At 46.2% G+C, this 25,529-nt stretch overlaps 1 protein-coding gene across 4 annotated transcripts in view; it reads left to right on the top strand.

Moving 5' to 3' along the window:
• Positions 1-25,529, top strand: part of CHD7 (chromodomain helicase DNA binding protein 7) — a 179,588-nt gene that overhangs the window by 60,732 nt on the left and 93,327 nt on the right. The window lies entirely within an intron of this gene.

The following is a 25,529-nucleotide window of genomic DNA, read 5'->3' on the forward strand; positions in this document are numbered from 1 at the left end:
CTTTTCGTATGCTGGGATTTTATCCGACAGAATTTATAAGCAGACAGATGTAGGTTTTAAGCTCTAGTACTCCCATACACATCTTTCCATTATAAATGTTGGCGATTGTGCTCTAGCTCTAGGAAAAATAATGTCTGTATGTCTAGATTATTCAGAGTGCTATTCAGAAATATGCATTGATCTTCCACTACGATTGCAACCCTGAACATGGATGGCACAGTGTGATCTTTAGAGCTGTGAGGCACAATGCTTGTTCTTAATGAACCTGTAATCCAGTTGGGGAAACATGACCAATACATGAAAGTATAAAGTGTAGTAAAAAGACCATGCATGATTGTGTGACAAGTGTTCAGAGAGAGGGGCAGCACCTGTGGTGCTTGGAATCTGGCTAGGACGTAGCCAGGGGTGTGAACCGAGGATGGCATTTCAGGTTGGGGGATGGTTCCTTAGAGGGGGCATGGGACGCTGAATTCACTGCAGGGCAGGGCCAGGTGGTAGGGGTCTGATCTTCTGTTGTAAAGCATTTGGATTTCACTGGGGAGCCAGCGGTATCAAACTAGACAGTGCGCGGGGACAGCCAGGGAACCAGAAGATGAACTGTGAGCCTGTGGTCCAGGCCTGTGAGGACAGTTTGGTCCTGGGATCAGGGACTGGGGAATGGGAACAGAAGGGAATGAAGCTATGTGCAAGTAAAAGGGTCGGGTCAGGAAACAAAGCCCGCTGGGGCATCCCGGGTGGAGAGGCATTTAGATTGGAGACTCAGAAGCTTCAGCCTTGGTGGGACTGGGGAAGTGGAGGCCAGGAAGGTCTCCTGGGGACCTCAGGACACAGGACTCGTTGGGGTTTCGGGAAGGCTGCCCTCACAGGTCCGGCACACTTGAAGATTCTCAGGAGGAGCCCTGAGGTCAGCGGGGACCATGTGGGCCTCAGCCACCGGGCCTGCGCTGCCCGGGAGAGAGCCACTTCCCTCCTGGGGAGCCTCACCTGCAGTGACGGGAGCGGGCTCCTGAGACCGTGGACAGCGTGGAGGGGGGTGAGAAAGGGCATCTACCAGCTGCTGGGGCCTCGGCCCACCTGGATGGCTCCTAGGGCAGAAATGAACATGACTTAGTTTCCAGGGATGATTCTTTTCTTGCTCCTTGGAAGTTTCTTACTAAACATGGGATCTTTTCAGAGCAGTGGTCCTCAGACTTCTCCTGGTCCCAGCATCTTCTCTCCTCCCTGGAGGACAAGCACAGTTTGAAGCAGACCCCCTGTGACTATAACCCCATCCCTGGTTGGGAATCGTTGGTCTCCTCCAGCGTTTCTTAGTTTTAAGAGCACAGATTTCTCAGCGGGTGTTTCAGAGGACGAGTGTGAGTAGGCGGACTCTGGGTCCCTGAGCGCTGGGGGACGCCAAGTGTGTTTCCCTTTTTCTCCAGCTCCATTTTCTCGAGTGTGCCATCATAGACACACTTGGAACGGTTTAAGGGGTGCAAACAAGTACACTTGAGGTATCTTTATTATATAAGTTCAGTTGCATGTTTTAAACATTTCGCACGGTATTTGCTTTCTTATTTCTGCTCACCTTTGCATCCGCTTCAGCTTTTGAAGCACTCGGTTCTGCACATCATACTAGGGAGGTATAAAGTCTTGAGAAGAGCACAGACTGTGAAATCAGCAAAGGGTTTGAATTCCAGGTCTGCTGCTTACGAGCTTGGTGGCTTCAGGCAGCTTGACCTCTCTGAGCCCCAGATTCGTCATCAGTACAACAGGAAAAATAGTACCCATCTCCAAAGGTGTTGAGATTAATTAGGGTAATATACTCACATCAAGTGAGTGTGATCTGTAGCCTCTGGTGCATACTTAAGCGTGAATTCTCCTCTAGCTTTTAGTTTCTGATCTCCTGCAGTGCGAACCGTACTTTATAATTCATGTCATTTCAGATGTACTAAATACAATGTAAAATTACTTTTATTTTTAAGGAACAGGTTACATATTATGAAATACAGCCTTAGTTGTGACACATTAAGTTTGACTTGTGGAAATATTACCCGCCTTTTTGCCCGTGTTGCTGGGTGTGGTGAGGATAATGAGGTGGGTTCACAATGCTGTCACAGAATCCTAAACACCTCGCTCTCCCTGGGACTGACTCACATTCTACTCTAGCAAATCTATTATTATTATGATTGTTTTGCTTTAGAACTACTCAAATTATTTTGCATTTCGGGTATGACCGGATGGTGGTTTGAAACCATGCTGTGTAGCAGGGAAATTACCAGATTAAGTTGAAATATTGATGTAATTTGCTGAATTATCACATTCAGAGAGGCTTATTGACTGTTTTATCTTGAGTTTTTTACTTTGAAAAAAATAGGAGTTATGCTTTTTAGATGTTTCATGGGTAGTGAACAGATATTTTCTAAATTCTGTCACATGTTAAAGTATCTTTGAAGATCAGTTTAACTTTATATTAAAGAGTCAGCAAAGGAAAATATTAGAACCGAGGCCAGAGTTCATCAGGCCATATGTTCATTGTCTGGACACAGTCTTTAATGGAAGCTCCAGACTAGCCTGATGATTTGATAAAAATTTACAGGGAAGGAGAAAACCTAGCTTCTGTTTCAACAGCTGATTAGGATAGTGGTTTCCCTTTCCATTCTCAGACCTGTTTTTCTATCTATCTATCCATTCATCCATCCATCCATCATTAAATTATTTATATTTTAATTTTTTCTTCCAGCTTTACTGAGATATAGTCGACCTACAGCCCTGTATAAAGTGTATGAGGGCTACAGCATAATGATTTGATTTACATACATCATGAAGTGATTGTCACAGTAACTTTAGTGAACACCCATCATCTAAGCACAGAATGAAAGAAATAGAAAAAAACATTTCTTGTGATGAGAACTCTTAGGATCTCCTCTCTTAACAGCTTTTGTATGTAACATACAGCAGTCTTCGTTATACTTATTATATGCTGCACACTCCATCCCTGGTACTTACTTATCTTACAACTGGAGGTCTGTACCTTTCGACCACCTTCCTCCAGTTCGCCCTCCGCCAGCCCCTGCCTCTGGTAATCACAGATCTCATCTCTTTTTCTGTGAATTTTTTGTTTGTATTTGAAGTATAATTGACCTGCAGCACTGTGTTAGTTCCTGTTACACAACACAGTGCTTCAATATTTCTGTACCTTTCAAACTGGTCACCACAGTGAGTCTAGTTACGATATGTCACCCTACAAAGATGTTACATAATTGTGGACTCTGTTCCCCACACTGTACATTTCACACCTGTGTGACTCATTTGTCTTGTAACTGAAAGTTTGTACCTCTTAACCTCCCTCACCTATTTCTCTTCCCCTCACCCCCCTCCCCTCCAGCAGACACCTGTTTGTTCTCTGTATCTGTGACCCTGTTTCTGATTAGTTATGTTTGTTCACTTGTTTTGCTTTTCTAGGTCCCACATGTAAGTGGAGTCATACAGTGTCTGTCTTTCTCTGCATCTCAGACCCTTTTATGCTCGTAAAAATTACTGGTGACTCCAAAGATCCTTTGTTTATGTGGACTTTATGTGTTGGTATTTGTTGTCTTAGAAATTTAAACTGAGGACTGTTTGAAATATTTGTTACTCATTTTTAAAATCAGTAAAAATAATAAACCATTATGCATTAACATATATCGCATTTTTAACCGAAAAGCAGCTGTTTTCTAAGACAATAAAACATTAACGGCGTTGTTTTACATTTTCCGAAGTGTTGGATTCTGATAGCCGCTTCTGCATGCAGTCTGCAGGAGCCTCTGGCCAGGCCCATGCCCACCTGGAGAGAAGGAGAGTGAGAGGCGGAGAACATCTCAGGGTCCTTATGAAAAACGGTTCTGACCTCGCAGGCCCCGCACTCTGAGAGCCACCGGTGTGGAGGCAGGAGCGTAGGTCTCGGAGCCTGCAGTTCCTGAGCCGGAGAACCAGCAGCTGATTTCTCACCCCACGACCTCGGGCAGGTTCCTTAACCTCAAGGCCCTGACTGCATTCTCTCCAAAATGAGGGGCGATACACCTTCCTGGTTAGAGGCATAGAGAGATTAGCAATAACGTCTCTCAGAGTTTAACATGGTGTCAGACACGCGGTGGGCACTCAAAAATGATCTGTTATCATCGGGCAGATGTTTACAGTTGCTTGTCGCAGAGTTTAGGAAATAATCTCAAGCACTTGTTCCAGTGTTAAGTACGGTCAGAGTTGTGGCACTTCCTTCCCTTGGCTTCTGGGAGCAGTTAGCAGACATTGAGGCTCCGCGTCCTGCTCCCTGGGAGAGAGGAAGGGCTGGTCGGGGCAGAGGTGGTGCAGGCAGCCCCTGGAAGGCGCAACACGGAGGTGAGCTCGCGTGCTTGGGGGCAGCGCCTGGTCCAGCCTGGGAGGGTGTGCCGGGGCAGGCGATAGCTCTGCTGAGCTGGGAAGCGTCAGTTGAGTTGAGAGGAGGATGCACAAAGGTGGAGGAGGAGAGGGTTTAAGGCTTGGCAACCGTGAGGGTGAAGAGAGTGCACCTGTGTCCCTGCGTGTCCCTCATGTCACTGGCATGTGGGGCCGGGGCCTGGGGGACCCCTCTGCAGGACGCTCCTACCAGGCCCCGGGTCCACGGGTGCACTGCAAGGACGTGGACGGAGCCGGCACCATCCTCAGTAGCCGGAAGCAAACAGAGAACAGAGCCAGGTGGACACCAGCGAGGACCACCTGGAAGGAGAGCTCAGCACGTGGTCGTTTTGTTTGTTTGAAGAGCTTGTCTAAGGAAGACTGGTCACGTGGGTTGTCCTTCGAGGTTCCAGGGGGAGTTTCTGAGCTTCTGAACAACTCATCCTGCTCAGGCCTACACAGGTGTAGGTAGATTCATGGATTACGCTCTCAGACGGGCAGATCCTGGTGGGATTTTTAGGATCTGCAATATTGTGTCCTTGGATTAAGTGTAGTTTGGGTGTGTTTATGCTCCCCTCATTAATTTGGTCCTGAAATGCAGTCATGGTGAAGCAGGACCGAAGCAGAAAGCATTTTCAAAGGGCCACTAAGATTGAGGTGGTGGGTAGTAATTTCTGTTCCTAATTTTCCCCTGGAGATTAAAATAAAACAGATCCAGAAGAATCAGTGGTGCAGCTTCTCCAGTCCTCTGTCTTTCCGTGATGTGTTATGAATATCGTTAAAAAATAGCCTTTCTGGGAAAACCTTTTCCTGGTAAATCTCAAGTAGAGAAATCCTCTCGGTTCACCCGGTAAATACAGAATTGCAGACACGAGCAGAGTAACCGGCAACTACTAAATACAGTTTTATGGAAAAAATAGGCACGCATCTTATGCCTCATTTATGCAAACTGTGCTCAGAAGTAGAGAAAAGGGCCTTTTGAATCGAGAGTAGATGTACCTCTCTGGATACTACTCCGGACAGACTTATACTTTCACACCCCTGAAGACGTCTGGTGGAGATGGGGAAACGGATCATCTCTGAAGAAAACCCAGTTTGGACCTGAGTGGCTCCCAGGGGCTGTGGTGAGCGTGCCCACGTTCAGGGACAGGCACCCACGGTTAGACCTGGTTGGAGCGGGGGAGCCCTGCAGCGCTGTTACGGGGAGCCCTGCTCTCCCACGTGCCGGTCTTCAGGACATCGCGGGTTAAGGCCGCCTGTCCCTCCCCGATTGCTCTCGACTCCCCTGGTCCATGAGGCGCTCCCAGAGCCTCCTGTTGTCCACGAAGACTGAAGGTGTCTCTTCTGACCATCTCTGTTCGTATATGTTACCGCTCAGTGAGCACTGCCCTGCATTTCCCTCGAGCATAGCTGGTTTATCCAGAGGGCAGCGTTTCGGTGGGTTAAAATGGAGACGCCAAGTGCAGACGTAGAGCAAAGAAAAGCAGTTTACTCCATCTGTGCTTTTTCACCCCACGGTCTGAAAGCATGGAATGAGCCGGATACTAAATGTTAGCCTTGCGACTTAGTGGCTTCTATTTTGTAAAAGGGTATTGTTTCCTGTGACTGTCAAAAAATGTTGTAGGTGATAAGAAGTTCGTTTTTAAATTTACTTTCAAAGCCTGCATGTTAACCATCTGCTAGGTGTCCCAAGTAACCAGGGGGTTTTCTTAACTTTTAAGAAGCCACTTTTAGTTGCTGCTTTTTAATCTTGTAACTTGGTTGCCTTCGTTCAGCTCCATTAAAGAAACATTTATCGAGTGCCTGTTATGTGCCATGCACTGTGTTAAGGACAGAGATTGGCGGTGTGATGGAAGGTGGGGAGGAGGTCAAGGCCTTCACTGAGATGGACAGGGAATTTTGTTTTTTAGGTATGACCTGGCCCTCATTTCTTTGTGTACCTACTATGTTGTAGACCAGTGCTGTCCAACTGAAATATAATGGGAACAGTTAATGCGAGGCACATGTGTTATTTAAAATTTTCTAGTAGCCACATTAAAAAAAAAAGAAACTACACATTAGTATCATATATTTAATTAACCAAATATATCCATGATATTCCAACACATAATCAGAATAAAAAGACATTTTACACAGCTGTTTGAGATCCGGTGTGTACTTACAGGCAGAGCCCATCTGCATTTGTATCTGCATAAGGCAAGCCAGTGGCCCCATGTGGCTGGTGGCTGCCATATTGGACAGTGCAGAGCTACACACTTTCCATAGCCGTTGCTTCCAGTTCTTTTGGAAAACAAGGCAGAGTGTAAGCAAGACTAATGCACATATAAGTAAATTTAAAATTGTTTAGTCTAATGACCAACAGTCAACCGCCAGCACAGGTGTTAGCACCCTCATTGTAAGGTTGGGAAATTAGTAGCATTTTTTAATATATGAACAATACATGTATTGTTGGAGGGGTGTGTGTGTGTGTGTGTGTGTGTGTGTGTTTGTGTGTGTGTATAGTATCAGTATCAGTTCCTGAAAAGATAGATTATCAAAATGAACTTTCATTTGTTTAGATTTCAAAGAAGGCTGTCTTTCTGTTTTCTTGTGGGGAAAAAATAACATTTTTCTCAGAAAGGTGGATTACAGCCATTTTCAAGATTTTAGTTTTAAGTGGTTTTTGGATCTTTTTAGTAGTTATTTACCACCACCACCCCCAGCTCAACCTTTCTTTGCCCCTCTGTCTCTGGTGCTTGTTTCTTTATGAGACTGGTCCTCCAAGGATGAGGGAGAAAGCCTTCATTTTCACTCTTACACATGCACTGCCACGTGCCCCTGCCGGCCTCTTCCACTCTTTTTCCTTTCACCTGTTTATTCTCTGCTGCTTTTTCTTCTTCGTTTTATCAGTCGTTCAGAAAGGCAGGCTCTGGCACTGCAGAGCGATAATTGGCCGGGGGAGGAGAATTGGGAAAAGGCTCAGGGGGACAGTTAAGGGAAAAGCATCGCTGGACCTGAGGTGGAGAATTCATCTTAATCTTGCTCTCTAATATGTCTCCATTCTCTGTAGTTACAGCTGTCAGTCTGTAGATAATCTCTAAGTAACCACGGGGAGATGGCCTTCATTCTTCCTTTGTTACTGAATACAGCTCTTTATCAGCGAACGAAGTCAGTAGCAAACTTTTACTTGTGCTCTTTTTTTTTTTTTTGCGGTACACGGGCCTTTCACTGTTGTGGCCTCTCCCGTTGCGGAGCACAGGCTCCGGACGCGCAGGCTCAGCGGCCATGGCTCACGGGCCCAGCTGCTCCATGGCATGTGGGATCTTCCCGGACCGGGGCACGAGCCCGCGTCCCCTGCATCGGCAGGCGGACTCTCAGCCACTGCGCCACCAGGGAATCCCTACTTGTGCTTTTGCCTTGCAAAACCTTAGTAGGTGATGATGCGTCACCACGAGTGAGGTTTCAATTTTTCTTCACTAAGTGTAAAAAACATAGACCTTCTAGGGACTGGGCCGTGGCACTGGGTCAAGGTACTAGTAAAGAACTTAAACGAAGTTGGCAAAAGGCCAAGAAATTGGCACCATTTGAAAAAGTCAACATAGATACAGAGGTTGCTTGTGATTCTCCTTGCTTGTGTTCTGGTCTGGATTGAGTGATGAGAGAGATGGTCTGGGAAGACTGGGTGGGATTTCCATAATTCTTCTTTTAATGATTGAATCAAAATCAGCACCCAGGAAGTTATTTGAAGGAAACACGCCATTTTGATGCCCATTCGTGAAGAGCGTGATATTTCTCATCTGCTTTATAGCGTTTTTGGTCAGTTCTCTGCTGCCTTCTGTGTTTAGTTTAACTCTAGATAATTCTGTACCACAGATTTCAGGAGGATTCTTAGACCTGAACGCTAACTGGGTGAAAGCAAAAACACTTGTTCTAAGTTGTAAGTAAGAGATATTAATCTCAAGAGCATTTTTGTTTTGTTTGTTTGCTTTGGCTGTGGGCATAAAGAGTGGGAGAATATTGAAGGCAGTGCAAGTGGTGCTGTTGGAAAAACCTGGTTAAGAGTTTCTCCAGTGATGTTAACTTGTGCTCTCCTGCCTTGTCGTGGGCTAGCTGGACAGGTGTGCAGCCTTAGCATAAGAATCCCACCCTCGCCCTTTGGTGGGCTGTGAAGTCCCTGCCTCTTGCTTATCGTAGGGGGTCAGGAGCATCTCAGGGTGGATTTCCCTGAGATGCTAGTGAATACGCAAGGACTTTCAGATGATCCTTTTTCCAAAACTTTATAAAGTTATATTTCTGGATGTACTTTTAAATGAAGGGACAAGGGTACCCTCTTGCACTGTTGGTGGGAATGTAAATTGATACAACCACTATGGAGAACAGTATGGAGGTTCCTTAAAAACTAAAAATAGAATTACCATCTGACTCAGCAGTCCCACTACTGGGCATACACCCAGAGAAAACCATAATTCAAAAAGACACATGCACCCCAATGTTCACTGCAGCACTATTTACAATAGCCAGGTCATGGAAGCAACCTAAATGCCCATCGACAGACAAATGGATAAAGAAGATGTGGTACATATAGACAATGGAATATTACTCAGCCATAAAAAGGAACACAATTGGGTCATTTGTAGAGACGTGGTTGGATCTAGAGACTGTTGTACAGAGTGAAGTAACTCAGAAAGAGAAAAACAAATATCGTATATTAACGCATATATGTGGAATCCAGAAAAATGGTACAGATGAACTGGTTTGCAGGGCAGAAATAGAGACACAGATGTAGAGAACAAACATATGGACACAAAGGCGGGAGAGCCGGGGGGGCAGGGTGGTGGTGGGATGAATTGGGAGATTAGGATTGACATGTACACTAATATGTATAAGGTAGATGACTAATAAGACCCTGCTGTGTAAATAAATATATAAATAGAAATAAAATAAATGAAGGGGCAGTATATAGACTTAAAGTTCTCTTTTTTTAATATTTATTTTATTTTATTTATTTATTTGGTTGCAACGGATCTTAATTGCGGCAGGCGGGCTCCTTAGTCGTGGCATGTGAACTCTTAGTTGCGGCATGCATGTGGGACCTAGTTCCCTGACCAGGGATCGCTCCCGACCCCCTGCATTGGGAGTGTGGAGTCTTAGCCACTGTGCCACCAGGGAAGTCCTAGACTTAGAGTTCTTACTGAATATGGTAATACTTGAAATTCAAGTTCAATTTTTAGGTCACGCCTCTAGATAAACTCTTATAGTCTGAACGTTCTCTTTAACTTAGCAAAACATCATATACAATTGTGGGATTCTTCGGAGTTGTGATGTGTTTGTTTTCACTGTTCATGTTGGAAACACCTCAAAATGTCAGCATGAAGCGATGGTCTAACTTTAATACCTCCACGGAGGTGGCTAGAAATAGACAGTGGGGACTTAGCGAGAATTTTACCTTAATCCTGACATTTCGCTGTTACTCTCCCTTCCCTGGAGTTGCAGCTGTAAGTCTCCAGGTGATCTGTGAGTAGCCGTGGAACGCCGTGGCCCTGGGGCAGTGACCTAGCGTGATGCGCTAACGTTGCTGTAACTCGGCCCACTCACTACTGAGCTACCTCCGCTTCTGGCGGTTCTGACGCTGCAAGGACATGTTCACAAAGGAAAGCTGATGAAACACCTGGAGGCACACCATGGATTAAAGGAGATAAGTGAGAGTTCTTCAGGGAAAAAGTTTGATGATTTGGTGAAAAGTTAGGTAGTATTTTACTTTCACAGTTCTCTGAATATCTGATATCCTTTTCATGTTAACTGTCGTCCCCCAAACTCTGGGGACATTAACGGAGCATCCCCATCCTTCACGCTGGGGTCAGAGGCCACAGTGGCTCGTGTGCTCAGTGTCTTCAATCACTCAACTTCTGACTCAGCCAGGCGTCCCTCTTACTTTGAAATGATGGTAGAAGACTTAGCTTAAGGCAGGAAACGTTCCAGGGTCTGATTTTGGAAAAGGTCTAGTCCTTAGAGCCGAGCTTAAAGCTCACAGCTTTAGTTTCTACAAGGAAGTTAAAAAAATCAATATTTTCATATAAGTAAGGTCTCTAAGCTAGGGTGTCATTGGTGAAGGGAAAAAAAAAGGAAGAAACTAGTCACTTATAGAGTAAAAATGAGCCAAATTATAAGATCGGTTTTAACGTGTCCCTCGTTGCAGACTTGAGTGGAGATCCTTTCAATGCTGTGCCGCGTTAGACGCTAGCGTACTAATTCATATTAAATATAAATATAGTTCCAAGAATAAGTTAATGGGAAGAGGTGTCCGTTTACTTGTTTCATTGAGAGCTTCTCTCCTCATAGTTTAAACGCCTCACGCCTGCTCTTGGGTCCAGTGGCCTCACTGGGCTCTGTGCATCCCTGCTGACAGGAGGTAGCTGAGGGGACACGGGCGCGTGCCGAGCCGTGGAGACCGGGGTTTTAGGGCACAGGAACTGCATTGGAGTCTCGCTCTTCCAGTGTTTTGCTTGGCAAAAATTTTGACTTGGTAAAAAAACTGGATACGTCCCTAAACCTTAGTTTGCTGAGGATAATTGTACCAATTGCACAAGATTCTTACTAGGGTTAAAGGAAGTGAAGTTTGGCTGTGAAGTTTCAATGCAGTGCAGGACACGCAGTGAGCCCTCAGGGAGTGTTAACTGTTTTATTATAACTTTTGTAAATGTGGTGGTTGAAATGAGCTCTTGGAATTTTTCTCCCCTTTTCTACTCTTCACCATAAAGTAGAAAAACATTCCCTTGTTGTGTAAAATAGAACGTCATTATCTCAGTGCCCTAAAAACCGATGTCTCAGATTCTCCGTTGGGCAAACACAAATTCATAATAGTTTTAAGGGGGGGGGGCAAAAATTGCTATCATGCTACTGTATTTCTTTTTAATTGAATCTCTAGGAAATGGGATACTATAGATAAAATACGAATTTCTTTCTCAGTGTTTAATTTCTTCCCAATTTTAACCAAGGCGAAAACCATCTCTTCAGCGTTTAGCAACTTCAGGCTGCAGGGGTGAAGCCAGCATCCTGTTTTGTATTGCGAGGGAAGTTGGCTGGCGTTCCCTCCAGCATCCAAGAGGTTAACCCGCGAACTCTGTTTACACCTATGTATAGTCAGTCTTGACTTGGTTAAATATAAGTCTAAAGTTACAGCTGTTAACCACAAATGCAGCGATCCACTTCATCCGGTCGTCCTGGCTGGCATCTTGCTGTGTCTTCACCGTGGGTTCTCACACACTTTGAGCTGAATCTGCAATGTTGGATTTGTTTGGTGAGCGGGTTCCTGGGGAAGTAGCACTGCCCGCAGTTCTGAACTCACTTGGTTTGTGAGGGTCGTACCACTTTATTGTTTCCTTTCCTAATCTTTTTTTTTTCTTTAAAAAGTGACTTCATGTTTTAAAGTGAGACAGTCAAAAAAGAAAATAGTTTGTTGTCGTTTGATTTAGTAGCTAAATTTTAAAACCATTGCCAAAGAAAAGGTGATTCACATTTTTGAGTATGTGAGGTCTACAGCTTTGGAAACGATTTTTATGCAACTCATAACACTGTTGCCCCTCTTTGAAGTTTGCTGCTTGGAGCTCTGGCACTTGAGAGCTGGCAGAGGCTGGAGCCCGAGTATTGTTCTGTAGGAAAGGTCACAGTTGCGTCTTTGCTCCTGTTTGCAGATGAGGGAAGGGGCCCTTTGGCTTATCATCTTCAAACTTTATGTACTGTGGGTTTTTGCGTTTTATAACAATATTGGTTGAAAAGTGAGATCAGAAAAAAATAAGTGGAAAACCTCTTATTTACTGTCTAATGTCCAGATATAATCTGTTTCTCAAATATTATGTGTGGGGTTTGTACATACTACTTTTTTGAACCGCAATCTACAATCTGTGTGTAGAATGAAGCGCTCCCTTCACATTATGGAAATACTAGAGAGTGGCTGCAATCCAGGCCTGTCATATACTTTCATTTAATTCAATGTTTAGGGGGAAAAAATGCCTCTAAATATACTTAGCTGTGTACTGAAGTTTGTCAGAAAGTATCTAAGAATAAGTATCAATAATTTTCCAAATTATTTTTTTAACGAAAGTTTGCCATGTTTTTGGATGTCACACAGTAATGTGCTTGTAGAAAATGTATAGCCTAGTGCTGTCTGTGAACTTGCTGTGATGGTGAGAATGGTCCTTGTTTGCTCTGTCTGGTGTGGAAGCCACCAGCCACATGGGGCTCCTGAGCATCTGAAATGAGGCGAGTGAGACTGAGGAATTGAAATTTTAATTTAATTTAATTTTAGTTAATTTAAGTTTAAATAGCCATATGTGGCTAGTGACATACATGTTGGACAGCTCAGTGTGTATAACCAAATAAGACAAATTATTTAAATCACAGGAATATAAGATGTAACGAGTAGACCTAGAAAAGACAGTGTTTTGTTGAGTGCGTAGCCAGTGTAAGCTTTGTATTTCTACTGTTATTCTCTCACCTCTTAACCACATGGGCCCTGCTAGATAGTGAGAGGATATAGTGAATGATCCACACGTGGTAACGCCGACACAGTTCACCTCATTATTTTTGGAGTAAATCTTTGCTGTGTACCAGCCAATTGTCGCTTAACACAGCACACTCTCTTTAGTAATGTGAAGAGAGTGTCTTGTTTTAAAATATAAGTGATCTTTCAGAAAGTCGTTGTTTAAATTTCTTTCCCAAAGTCATCCCGGTCACAAATACTTCATATAAAACGTTTGATAGTACTTGGTTTCGTAAGTTGAAAAGCTGTTATTACAGGTGATAAAATCGATTTTTTTTCTCCTTGAAAAAGATTTTTCACAATTTGATATTAAATTCAGTCTCCTTTTTCCTGGAAGAAAAAAAATTCAAAACGCTTACTCCAGTGGGTGCCAGCTGTGTCCTGCTCATTGGCCTCCCAGGCTGTACTTTGCACGTCTCCAGGTCGGCGTGGGTACCTGTGTGGATCTCTTGATCAGAAGGTGCTTGGCCTTTATTTGGCATTAAAGACAAGCAGAGAAACTTTAGTTGTTATTTTAGGGTGAATTCGTCCTATATTAAGATTGATATTGTTGCTCCCAAATTTTCTAATGTATGATTAGTGGCAGAGGGTAAATGGAATTAATAGAAATTTAGGTTATAGTCCTTAGCCGATATTTTTCCAAAGAGGATTTGAGACATTTTGACAAAAGTGTGCGTGTGCGTGCGTGCGTGTGTGTGTGAGTGAAATAGAAACAGGAAATCAGGTTCTGAAATGGAGAACAAGGAAATATGCTAATTGCGGCCCTGGCTGCTGGGCTGAGTGCCCTGGTGAGTGTGCACAGGGAAGTAGGGAGGATGTATGTTCTCTTCATCAGAAAGAGGGAAACTTTTTTCCCCCCCTCAGAGATATTTTTTTTTTCCTGGCATGAAATCCTAAGAGAAATTGTGCTTGGTGTATTTTATATGTAGGAGGTGTCGACAGGCATCACGAATACTTTTCTTGACAAGAGTAGTTTTACAACACATGTAGAAATAGTTTTGAGTTTTTTGTTTGTTTTTCATCTGCTAGTTCCTTCCTTGACCCAGGATGATACTGTCCGAGGGAATAGCACTCAGGGCTACAAGGCGAAAGCTGTCCTGTGAGGGCTGCCTTGACCTGGCCCAGGTGATGTATCCCAGAGAGCCTGCTCGGTGAAGTCTGTGGGCTTAGGATGTCCGAGGTGACGGGTTGCACGTCTTAGGCAATCTCCCCGAGATTCTGGTCTATTAATTAGGTCATGGATAGGCTCTTGACGGAAGATAATTTGACAGTTCTTTAGGTCATCAAGAGTCTCAATTATTGTGAATATATTTAATGCCACTGAATTATTCACTTTAAAATAGTTAATTTTATATCTGTGAATCTCAACTCAATTTAAAAAAAAAAGAGAGTCTAAAATACTAATTTTGTATATTACTGGTAGAGAGCCAGAGCCCTGTTCTTTGGAAACTAGATTGTCGGGTTTTCGGGTGAACATTCCATTTTGAAAGTTGGGTTCCCAGTAGGCATTGTCACCTGGATGGAAATCCCTCACCTGCTGTTGGCATTTGGGGCCGTAAAAATGCTTGTGGGTAAAATCCAGGATTTCCTCTAGAAACAAAGTCAGTCCTTTATTGAGCAGTTGATCAAGACCCCAGAGCAGCTCTGCCTTGTGAATTTTCTGGAGGATGGAAGTGTCTTCTGCACTGTCCATTATGGTAGCCTGTAGTCACGTGTGGTTAGGAACATTTGAACTGTGGCTGGTGAGACTGAGCGACTAAATTTTAAATTTTATTTAATTTTAAGCAATTTAAATGCCACATTTGGCTGGTGACTCCTGTATCCAACAGCACAATCCTAGAGTCATAATCGATAGAACAGAGGTAGTCAACGTTTTTTGGTCCCCTAAAAGAATTTTGAAACAAAAAAACTTTTCAATTCTAATTTTATTTTTCAGTTCAAACAAGTACGTTAAATTGTGTCGGTCTGCATGAGCATCACCACTAAACAGGCATTTGCCCCCTGGCACTGCCCCCTTTTGATATTTCTTACTTCAACTCTTTGCTGCTGAGGAGACTCCTCCTTGGGAGCTGACACTGAGCAGAAAACCTGAATAAAGTAAAGGGAGCAAGTCTCGTAAACATCTGGCGGAAGAGGGTATAGCCTGTGCAAAGGCCCTGGGGCAAGAATGTGCTTGGGATGTTTGAGGGGCACAAAGAGGCCAGTGTGTTTGGAGTGGAGGGAGGGAGAGAGTGAGGGAATGATAGGCGCTTCGGTTAGAAGAGTGAAAAGGGGTCAGATCAGGTAGGCTATTGTGGGCTGTGGTAAGGAGTCTGAATTTTACTGTGAGTGAGATGGAAAGCTATCTCATGGCTTTGCGCATGAGAGTGGCGCCATGTGTTGTGTATTTTAGCAGGCTCACTCTGCTCTATGAGGCCTAGATAGGAGGGCATATGTGGTCCCACAAGGGGACTGTTGATCGGGCAGGATGCAGTGGTGGCCTGGGCTAGGGGCTGGCCGTGGGACGTGACGGTGTTGCTGACGGATTGGAAGGGGGTTAGAGAGAGAGAGAGAGAGAGAGGGCCCTCGAGGTTTTGACTCAAGCAGTCGGGAGATCTGGAGATGGCCGCTTAGGGCAGAAAACTCAAGTTCGGTTTGGACATGTTAATTTGGAGGTGCTTCTAGACTCCAGTGGAGGTTTCAGATAGGTAGTCGGATATGGGAATTTGGGGAGGAGTTTAAGAGTTACCATTGTACAGGTAACTTCCCTGGTGGCGCAGTGGTTAAGAATCCGCCTGCTGATGCAGGGGACACGGGTTCAGGTCCTGGTCCGGAAAGATCCCACATGCGGAGCAACTACACCCGTGCGCCACAGCTACTGAGCCTGCGCTCTAGAGCCCACGAGACACAACTACTGGGGCCCTATACCATTGAACAGGTGGTATATGACGCCGTAGGCCTCGGCGAGGTCATTTAGAGCAGGTGGTTAGAAGAGAAAAGTGAGGCCCATGGTTAATACTCTAGACTAGACAGAGGATCCGGGAAAGTACAATGAGCAGGAGAGACCCCCGCCGGGTGCACGTCCTGGATTCCAGGCGGGGACAGGGTTGCCAGGAGGGAGCCACGCATGGTGTCAAATGCTCTCCACTGGGAGGTCTGGTGAGACGAGGACTGAATCTCACCAGTTTTCAGTCTTAAAGGTCAACCCTTTTCACATCCTTATATGCTTCTCGCCAGCATCACTCTTTTTTTTAGTTGTTAAATTTTAGCAGAATTCTGAATTTGAGGTAGCTGTTGACCTCGAGATGGTTATAACAACGCTTAGCAGCTACCATGTACCAGGTTGCGTTGGCTCCTGAGGTACAAAGGTGAATGAGAGAGGCCCTTGTAAACTCCCCAGGCTTGTAACCTTCAGAGAGAAGGTATGTAAAAATTTTAGTTCAACGCTTGCCGCGGTAAATGTGCGGAGATCGATTGAGCGCTGCAGAAGAGCTAATGATAGATGACTCGCGGGGGGGCGGTGCTGAGAGCAGCTTCAGAACCAAGGCTCACCTGACATTCAGTCTCTACTCACCTTCCTCCAGCCAGTGCGATCTTTACACTGTAAAAAATAACCAGTCTTAAAGTTTATGAAGATATTTACGGGAGGATGTCCACTTGAAAAACAAAATCACTGTACTTCCCAGGTACCAGTAGAAATCTTTGCGTAGTGCTCGTCCCACTTTCCTACCATGTGCTGTCCCTAAAATAAAAAAAAGAATGAATCCGTGTGTGTGTGTGTGTGTGTGTGTGTGTGTGTGTGTGTGTGTGTGTGTGTTGGGGGGTAGGGGGTGTCCTGTGGTGTTGCTTGAATTGATTGACAAGATAAGCATTTCTTCTAAATCTCACGTTTCATCTTTACAATGAAAGTGAAGTTTGCAGTCCACGCAGATGTGTCATGTTTCCTTAGCTGTTTGATCATTTAACTCCCCCTTCACCCCAAACCCTTAAGCAAAAATTCTGATGCTTAAGGAAGATGTGCTTTGGGGGTTACTTTGAATCCCTGTTGGCTGCTTTGGGGAAATGCTTAAGCTGGTGGTTTTGTAACATTTCTACTCCATAACCTTGTAATCAGAAATTTCCTTAACGTCTAGGTGTGTGTCTCTGTTGGATAAAATTAGTACAATCTTCAGAAGCCCTTAGGCAGGGCCACTAGCATTCCTCCCGAGCACTGGGTTTCCCACTGGTCAAGACGGGAGGTTCTGGCTGGCGCATCGGACAGGGAGTGAGCGCTGCAGGGCCACCTCCTCTTACATCAGGGAGCCATGCGAGGGGCCCATCCCCCCGGTGTTTGGTTTGTCCTTCGCCAGGCTTCTGGGTCGGCCTGTCTCATGGCTTCACAGACCCTGCAGGTTCTTTAGAAAAGCTCCTTCTGCAACCACAGATGAGCAAAGCCCTGTCTTCCTCTACCTGCTGCCTTTTCTCTCCACCCCCAGACACAGTGAACGGATTCTTGTTCTTTCAGACCTCGTCACCCCAGGACTTCTGGTCCAGAACATTCGCCTGTAGTGTAGAGATCACTTGCTCTGTAATGTCTTTACTCATCGCACCTATTGCGGGGTCTGGCCTGCCCCTCTGTGTCCGTAGCAGCTGTGCGATCACTCATCTTGGGAGTGGGCGCAGCGTGGAAGAGCAGCGTCCTGGTTCCGTCACTTATGAGCTGCGTGACCTCGGGCGAACTGCATAGCTCCTCTGGGCCTCAGTTTTCCCATCTCTACAGCAGGAATCATACTAGTACCTGTCTGATACTGTCGTTAGGAGGATTAAGTGAGATCATACACGTGGTGTGCTTAGAATTGTGCCCGGCGCATGGTCTGCTTCCGTAAGCGACTACTGCTGTTAATGCCTCATTATTATATCATAACTACTCCTGTGACTCTATTTTTGCTAGAGTATTTGACAGGGTATTTTCTCTGTCACCCCCGCTGTGTTCTAAGTTAGGTGAGGGCTCCTGTCCGTCACCTTCTGTGTCGTATTCCCAGTGCAGGGCACGTCCAATGTGCGACACCCCACGGCAGAGCCTGGGAGAGAGGAGGCCCTGGAGGGGGGAAGGGGGTGTGGGGAGAATGGAATTGAGGGACCCCCCTGCTGGAGGAGGTGCCTTCTGGGCTGAGTTGCCCCTGCTGGTGGAAGGCAGCCAGATCCGAGGGTCACGGGGCAGCCGCCGGGAGGACTCTGGGGAGGGTGGGCGGGGAAGACGGACGACAGGGGGAGGCCGGCAAAGAAACTGAGGGCTGCCCTGGGCAGCACTGTCCCCTGGGAACCGGATGTCAGCCCCAGGTGTGGAGTAAAATCGCCTCGTTGTCACATTAAAAAAGCAAAAAGAAGCAGTGGAGTTCATTTAGATATATTTAATTTAATGTACTATATCCCAAAGTATGGTTTCAGCATATAATAACTGAATATCCTTTCAACAAACAATATCTAATACAAAAATATTAACGGGATAGTTCACACATTTTCCCCTAATTCTTTGAGCTCTGGTGTGATTTACACTTGGAGCCCCTCTCAGGTCAGGCCTGCCACATTTCCAGTGCCCTGAGGCCACGCGTGTCTGGTGGCCGCCGCCTTGGACGTCACAGGCCTTGGGAAAAGGTGGGCGGGAGGTATCGGGTCTGGAACGAAGACAGCGGCAGTGTGTGTAGGGGTCGGGGAGGGACAATCTGGGCCACCACGTTGCTCGCTTGCTTAACCAGGTGAGTGGTGGCCTCACAGGTAGGTGGAAGACATCAGCAAAAAGAGCATAAGGTTTTTGGGTGTGTTTGTTTCATCAGTAGAGGGGCAGGAGGTAAGATGGTGAGTGAGGTTCTGGAGTTTGAGGTCCACATAGGTCATCGGGCTTCATGGTGACGGAGCCTAGTCTAGGGTCTTTATGACCTTGGGGCCTGGGAACTGGGACTAGAGCTCCTTAAACCCAGCGCAGACCCCTGGGCCATCCATCCCTCCAGCAGGCTCCAGGCCTCTCTTCTTGGGCTTCAGCAGAAGACAGATGATCTTCCCCCCACCCTCTCGCGAGATGGGCTGTGGTCAGAGCAAAAAAGAGAAGCAAGCGTGTGGCAGAATTTGCAAACATGCCTTAACCTTCCATCTAAAGCAGCTGAAATATTTCACAGTTCAAAGTCATTCGAATTTTAAAAACTTACATACAGGAAAATTAAAAGCCATCTTAGATAAAAATATATGATCACTGTAATTCAGCAATTGCAGGAAAATGTCTGTACCTTTTTATTTTTGGAGGTCAAATTCTGAGAACTCTTTCTAGATGTCTTCCCCAGGAGCGCTTTTGTTGGGAATGAGATAAGGGATGGTAATCAGTTCATAGCAGAGGGACAACGTTCGGTGCCTGTCAGGCCTTATTTAAGGATATTTAAAGATGAGGTGAGAACCTCACCCATCTGTCCACCCATCCGTTCATTCTCCACTTATTCATCGGTTGGCAGTTTTGAGCATTTATAACCTGCCAGTCGCTATGTGAGGTTGTGGAGATATATAAAAGAAGCTATTCTCCCCTTTAAAAAATTCCAGTTAATCAGTCATGTAACTGCAATGAAAAGAGAGAAGTGCAGACTTGTATGGGAGTAGACATGCAACTTAGCTATTTGCAGGGCCAGGAAGACAGGTGATACGTGAGTCAGGGAAAGAGGAATAATGAAGAAGTTTGTGCAGACAGAAGGCAGAATTTGGACAGCAAATGTTTCAACATTGCCTTGGACCGGTCAGTAAAATGTGTGCCCACTTACATATGCATTTATTAGTTCCACAGTGGCTCAAGGCACCCTTCTGGGCACCTTTGGGCTACAGCTGCTTCAAGGACCTCCCAAAGGATGTGCACGTGATCAGGACAGAGGCTGGAGGTGTGTCATCTCTTTGAACATTTGAAGGAGGCTCGGGGAGGGTTTGATATCCAATTGGTAAATACTAGGCCTATGGTATATATCAGCTCCTGCTTTAGGTGTTGGAGAGACAGACAGACAGACACATATTCTTGTATCTATGTGCTCCTGTGTACAGTTGACCCTTGAACAACTCGGGGGTTTGGGGCACCGACCTAATGCACAGTTGAAAATCGGAGTATGAGTTATAGTTGGTCCTCCGTGTGTCCATGGTTCCTCTGTATCCACAGTCTTGCATCTGCAGCTGCAGCCAGCCTCGACTGTGTAGTATCATAACGTTTGCTGTTGGAAAAAGACCCTTGTTCAGGGGTCACCTGTACATACGAAGACAGTCTTTCAGAGGCTCATAGTCCTGGGGTCTAGAAGGATCTAATGGTAAATAGCCAAGTGATGTGGTGTTACTAGCCTGGTGAGACTGTTTGACTACCTAGAGAGATCAGGGAAGGTCTCAGGCAGAGGTTACGTTCAGGTTGAGTTTTGAGGACGGAGTAGGATTTAACTGGGAGGACAGAGTAGCAACAGGCATTCCAGGCTGGGGAGTGACGTGTCCACAGGCACGAAGTTGGGAAAGAGCAAAGTACTTGGGTGTGACCGCAGCTGTTGGCCTGGGGGGGGCGGTGTGTGTGGTGGGGAGAGGTGGACCCAGGGCTGGGAGGGGGCGGGGGGAGGGCCCTGACCAGCCATCCCCAGCGGCTCCGTTTTAGATGTAATTGATGGGGAATCACTGACAAATGGTACCTAGAAAAGCAGCAGAGGCGCTTTGCGTTTTACAATGGTCTCCACTACGATTCAGGTAGTCCAGTGAAGAAGGCAAGCGCAGCGGGAGAAGGAGAGGAGAATGGGGCCGGAGGAGAGGCAGGTCTTCACCACCGGTGGGCTGTGGCCAGTGAGGGTGAGGGGGAAACGAGGGTGGGTGACCGGGAATCGTGGCGACCTTAACCAAGATGGGAGAGCAAGGCCGTTGGCAGAGGAACGTGATTCTGGTTTTCAGCTGACCCTGTGGTGCTGGGGCCACATCCAGGCTCAGCGCACTAAGCATCCGGGCCTGCTGGACTGTGTCATGTGGAGACTGGAGTCCTGGGGACGCCCAGACCTGGGGGAAACCACAGAGGAAGGAAGAGGGTCAGGAAAGGGCAGATGAGGGAAGAATGGTCAGAAACAAGGTACAAGAGGGAGTAATGATGTGGAAGCAAGGAGGTTTTCCCCCTCCACGTTTGAGGTTAGAAAATTTTTGAATCTACAGAAAACTTCAAGGATTAATGCAGTGAATCCTTGTTTATCGTTTACCTGAAATCACCAGTTAACATTTCGTTATATTTGCGCTAATCTGTTGCTACCTCAGCCCTTTTGACGGAAGCAAGGGAGGTAGCCATGGAGAAACGTGGGCGAAGAGCTCTGAGGACAGAGACAGCCTGTGCAAAGGTCCTGAGGTGGAAGGGCTTTTGGCCTTTGCTGTTTGACAGTAAGCAAGTGGTCAAAACGGTTGGAGTGGAAGGCCTCAATTTTTTTTTTTTTGTAGGATAATGCTGTTTATTAAAAATATATTCAGGGAGAAGGAAGTCAGTGCATTTATGCAATTTTACCTACACATCTGTAGTTTGAGGCCAGGGTGGGGCTGGGGGAGGATTGTAGGAGAGGAGGTTAGGGAGGTGGCCAGAGTCCATGTCATTTGAGGCCTTGTAGGCCATGCTGAGGACTTTTGATTTTACCGTGAATGAAATGAGAAGGTACTAGAGGTTTTGAATAGAGGTGTGGCGTGGTCTGATTTACATGTTTGAAGGATCACTCAGCCTGTGTAGCACACAGACTGGGGCCGAGGGCAGACCTGGGAATCAGGGGTCAGTTATCGAGGCTGTGGCAGTGGTCCAGGCGGGTCTCCTGGTGTGTGGAGAGGGCATCAGAGGCCATTTCCTGTCTGCTGAAGGCGGAGCCAAGAGGACTCACATAGTGGATTGAAAGTGTTAGATGAGACCAAGTGGAGAGTCGGGGTGACTCCGCGCATTTGGCTTCTGCTGCTGGCGGAGTGACAGCTCATGGGGCTGGAGTTGGGTAGAGAAATCGAGAGTTTGGTTTGGAATTCATTAAGTGTGAGATGCCTCTTGGGGCGAGCAGGTTGCCGTGTCAGGTAGACAGTCGCATAGGGAAGCACGGAGCTCAGGGCAGGGGTCTGGGCTCCAGGAGGGACCTTGGGAGCCATCAGCCGTGGGTGGGCGGTATTTAGAGCCGTGGCACCCCCGGAGGGAGGAAGCGTGGATCTGAGATCCAAACGCGACGGCGCCGAGCACCTCAGGAGATGTGGCGGAGAGGCTGCGGTCGGAGCGGGCAGGGCTGAGTCAGCTCCCGCGGACGGACGGGCCAGGAGCAGCGAGGGAGGGAGGGGCCTGGGGTCCCCGCGGGGAGGAGGGCCGGCCGCTCGGGTGGAGTGGAGGAAGGCAGCAAACGCTCACTCTCTGGAGGATCCTGTTCTAAAGGGGGGCAGAGACAGGTGACCAGCTGCAGGAGGACGTGGGCTCAGGAGAGGCCCCGTGGGTCGCTGAGAATCTGAGCGAGGGGCGGAGGGGGTCGATCGAAGGTGGAGAGAAGTGGGGTACCTTCGGAGGCTGTCGCTGTTTAAATCATTCCCGAGGCCGACTTCTGAAAGCCTGTTGCTACCAGGCTGTCCCGTGGGCAGCCCGCGCACGGCTGCGGGGCTGGTGTTGCGTGGCCCCCGGGTGATGGGCATCTGTGCTGCTGCGGCCCACACTGAGCCGTGTCGTGAGGAATTTGGGGTCCCCAGGAATTCCCTGTGCCTGCCTGCCTGAAGTCAACCGTGCCTCGCTCCAAAAGTCTCAGCACACCTTTCAGGGCTGGGAGACGGTCCCTGTGCAGTGGCCCTCGTGTGCGCCTTCTCGGGGCCCCGGGGCTCCTGTGAACGACGCTGCTTCCTGTCCCGCCTGCCCCACCTTTGTCCTTCCCCTTCCCTGTCACCTGCCCATGGTTTATGTGGTGTGGATCCATGACTTCAGGGGTTCACAGACATGAATGAATTTTTATACCTAAGTAGTAGTAGTTGGCGCGTACTGCGATGTTTAATAAATAGTGTGACACATTATATTGAGCAGAGACTAAACTTACTGGGAGAAAACCTTGTAGAGGTTAGGTATCCATGAAATGAGATTATGAATTATTGCAATGCAGTTATAAAAGTTCTCCTTTTTATAAATGGGAAAAGTAAATTGTGTATTTTAAGATTTCATTTGTATTTCTAATTCTGGTGTATCTCATTTAATTTGGGCTTTCTATTGTAGATTTTCAAGTCAGTTTTATTTATTTTTTTGTGTTTAAGAAACTTCCTTAATAGTTCCCTCTGAAATTATCTTCACTTCCCATTTCACTTTACAAATGCTCATTTCTTTTTGGACGTGTGGGCCAGTTATTTAAGCAGGGCTGAAGCCAGATCTATCTATCTATCTATCTATCTATTTATTTATTTTTGGCTGTGTTGGGTCTTCGTTGCTGCGCGCGGGCTTTCTCTAGTTGCGGCGAGCGGGGGGCTACTCTTCGTTGTGTTGCGCGGGCTTCTCATTGCGGTGGCTTCTCTTGTTGCGGAGCACGGGGTCTAGAGTGCGGGCTTCAGTAGTTGTGGCTCGTGGGCTCAGTAGTTGTGGCTTGCGGGCTCTAGAGCTCAGGCTCAGTAGTTGTGGCGCGTGGGCTTAGTTGCTCCGCGGCATGTGGGATCTTCCCGGACCAGGGCTTGAGCCCGTGTCCCCTGCATCGGCAGGCGGATTCTTAACCACTGCGCCACCAGGGAAGCCCTGAAGCCAGATCTTAGCAGTAGAGAATATCCAACTATAGAGTCTGAGAGTTAGAAGGCTTTACAGATCAGCTCATCCACTTCTTCATCTTTCAGACAGGAAGTTGAGGCATCCTGAGAAGATCGTCTTCACACTTGATTGTTAAAGCCCCCCAGAGAAGATCCCCAAAGCCAAACCTAATAGTGAATCCTCTAGTCCATCCTCCTGTTCTTGCTTCAGCTGACTTGTATCAAAAGGGCTGTCAGCACACAGAGGAACATGCCCAGGTGAGTGCCTGGCTGATGCTGGCGTGCTTGCTGTGGGTGCAGACCCAGTGCAGCCGCGAGAGACCTCGGCTGCCTTCAGGCCCCCTGGGCCGAGGCCGCTCTGTGGCTGGCCTCATCCCTGTTAGCTGGGTCCTTCCTGGTTGGAGGTAAATCCTTTCTGCATGTTGTTTCCTGTTTGTCAGCTCTTCCTGGGGATCAGGATGGTAACAGATAGAAACAGTTGTGAGACTGTTCCCAAGATAATTTCTATTTCTATTTCTGATTTGCTGTAATAGAAGCAAAGGAGAAAACCTTTAGGGTTCCTGAATTAGAGAAGTGTTTAATGTTGGACTGGATGTTAGATGATTATTAAATTTTGCAACTAGAGAGTTTATCATCCTAATACTTTTGAATAACAGTGTTAAACTGCCATGAAAAACCTCCACTCCTTTGTTTGCTGATGCTCATACGTAAATATTGCTCTCACACACCACCATCTCATTGTGAAGAAATACATTCTTATTCATCCCCCTAAATTACATTTTAAAAGGGAATATCAAAATACAAATATTTATTATTTTAGGCATAAGTGATATTTTGTCAGAAGTCATCTGAAGTTACACATTTTCAAAAACGTGATGAATTTTTAAATATAAATAAGTTAAAATAGAAACAGATTACTCAAAATATGCATCATTACATAACAGCGTCTTCAGATTGTTCAAATAGTTTCAGATAGACACAGGTATCTGAGGACTATGAAGAAGGCTGCTTGAACGGAGGCTGACATTAGGCGCGGGGTAAGTCACGCAGCGGTTTAAACTAAAACAGCTTAGTTCAGAGGGCACTCCTGTTTTATCACCATATTTAAAGATCTGTTCCTCCTTTACTCCCTCAAACTGAGCTCAGGGATATAATGGGTCCCATTATAGGTAAAAGGTCTGTGACTCAGCCATCGAGCTACTCAAACTCTTGGCTGTTTTAATTGCAACCATTAAAGCTTTAGTACTTTTATCTCATAAAAATAGATATCATTGATGTAAAATGTGTGCCTGTCGAAGACACACTGGTACTTCTGCCCTGATGGTTAGCTAATCATCCTTTCGTGCTTGAAGTTAGGTCTTATGCAGATGGGAACTTGACATAGATCACAGATTTGTTCGGATTTAGTCACTTAATTAAGAAAAGAATTCATGGAGTAATAAGGGTAATATCCAGCTGGACTATCGTCTGAAAAGAAACTTGTTTTGGTTTGTATTTTAACTACATTTAATTGATGGAAGGACGGTGGATTTTTACCAAGCTCGTTCTTGAACCCCAGAGAACAGTGATGTTTCTCTGATTCTAATGCTACAACTTCAGCAATTCAGGGGAAATATACTAGTCACTCTTTCGTCTCTGTTAGGCACATCTGTGTAAACTTAAATGTGGTAATTGGTGGTGTTTCTCTGCCTATCTTCTGCAAAGGGGAAAATATCAAGGTGGGAAGGAAACTCCAAGAACACAGTGGGAGCTGAATGTTAAGATGTGAAAAGCAACTTTGTTCTGGGCTTTCCCTCCAGTATGTGCCCCAGTCATGGTCATTCATTATTCATATCACCGGGCACAAACAAGATAAAATGTCTCTGGAAGAGATCTGAAATGAGTGCATCGCAAGGAAGTTTCACCT

The sequence above is a fragment of the Mesoplodon bidens genome (assembly GCF_964165515.1).
Source record: "Mesoplodon bidens genome assembly, chromosome: 16".
Classification (NCBI taxonomy): domain Eukaryota; kingdom Metazoa; phylum Chordata; class Mammalia; order Artiodactyla; family Ziphiidae; genus Mesoplodon; species Mesoplodon bidens.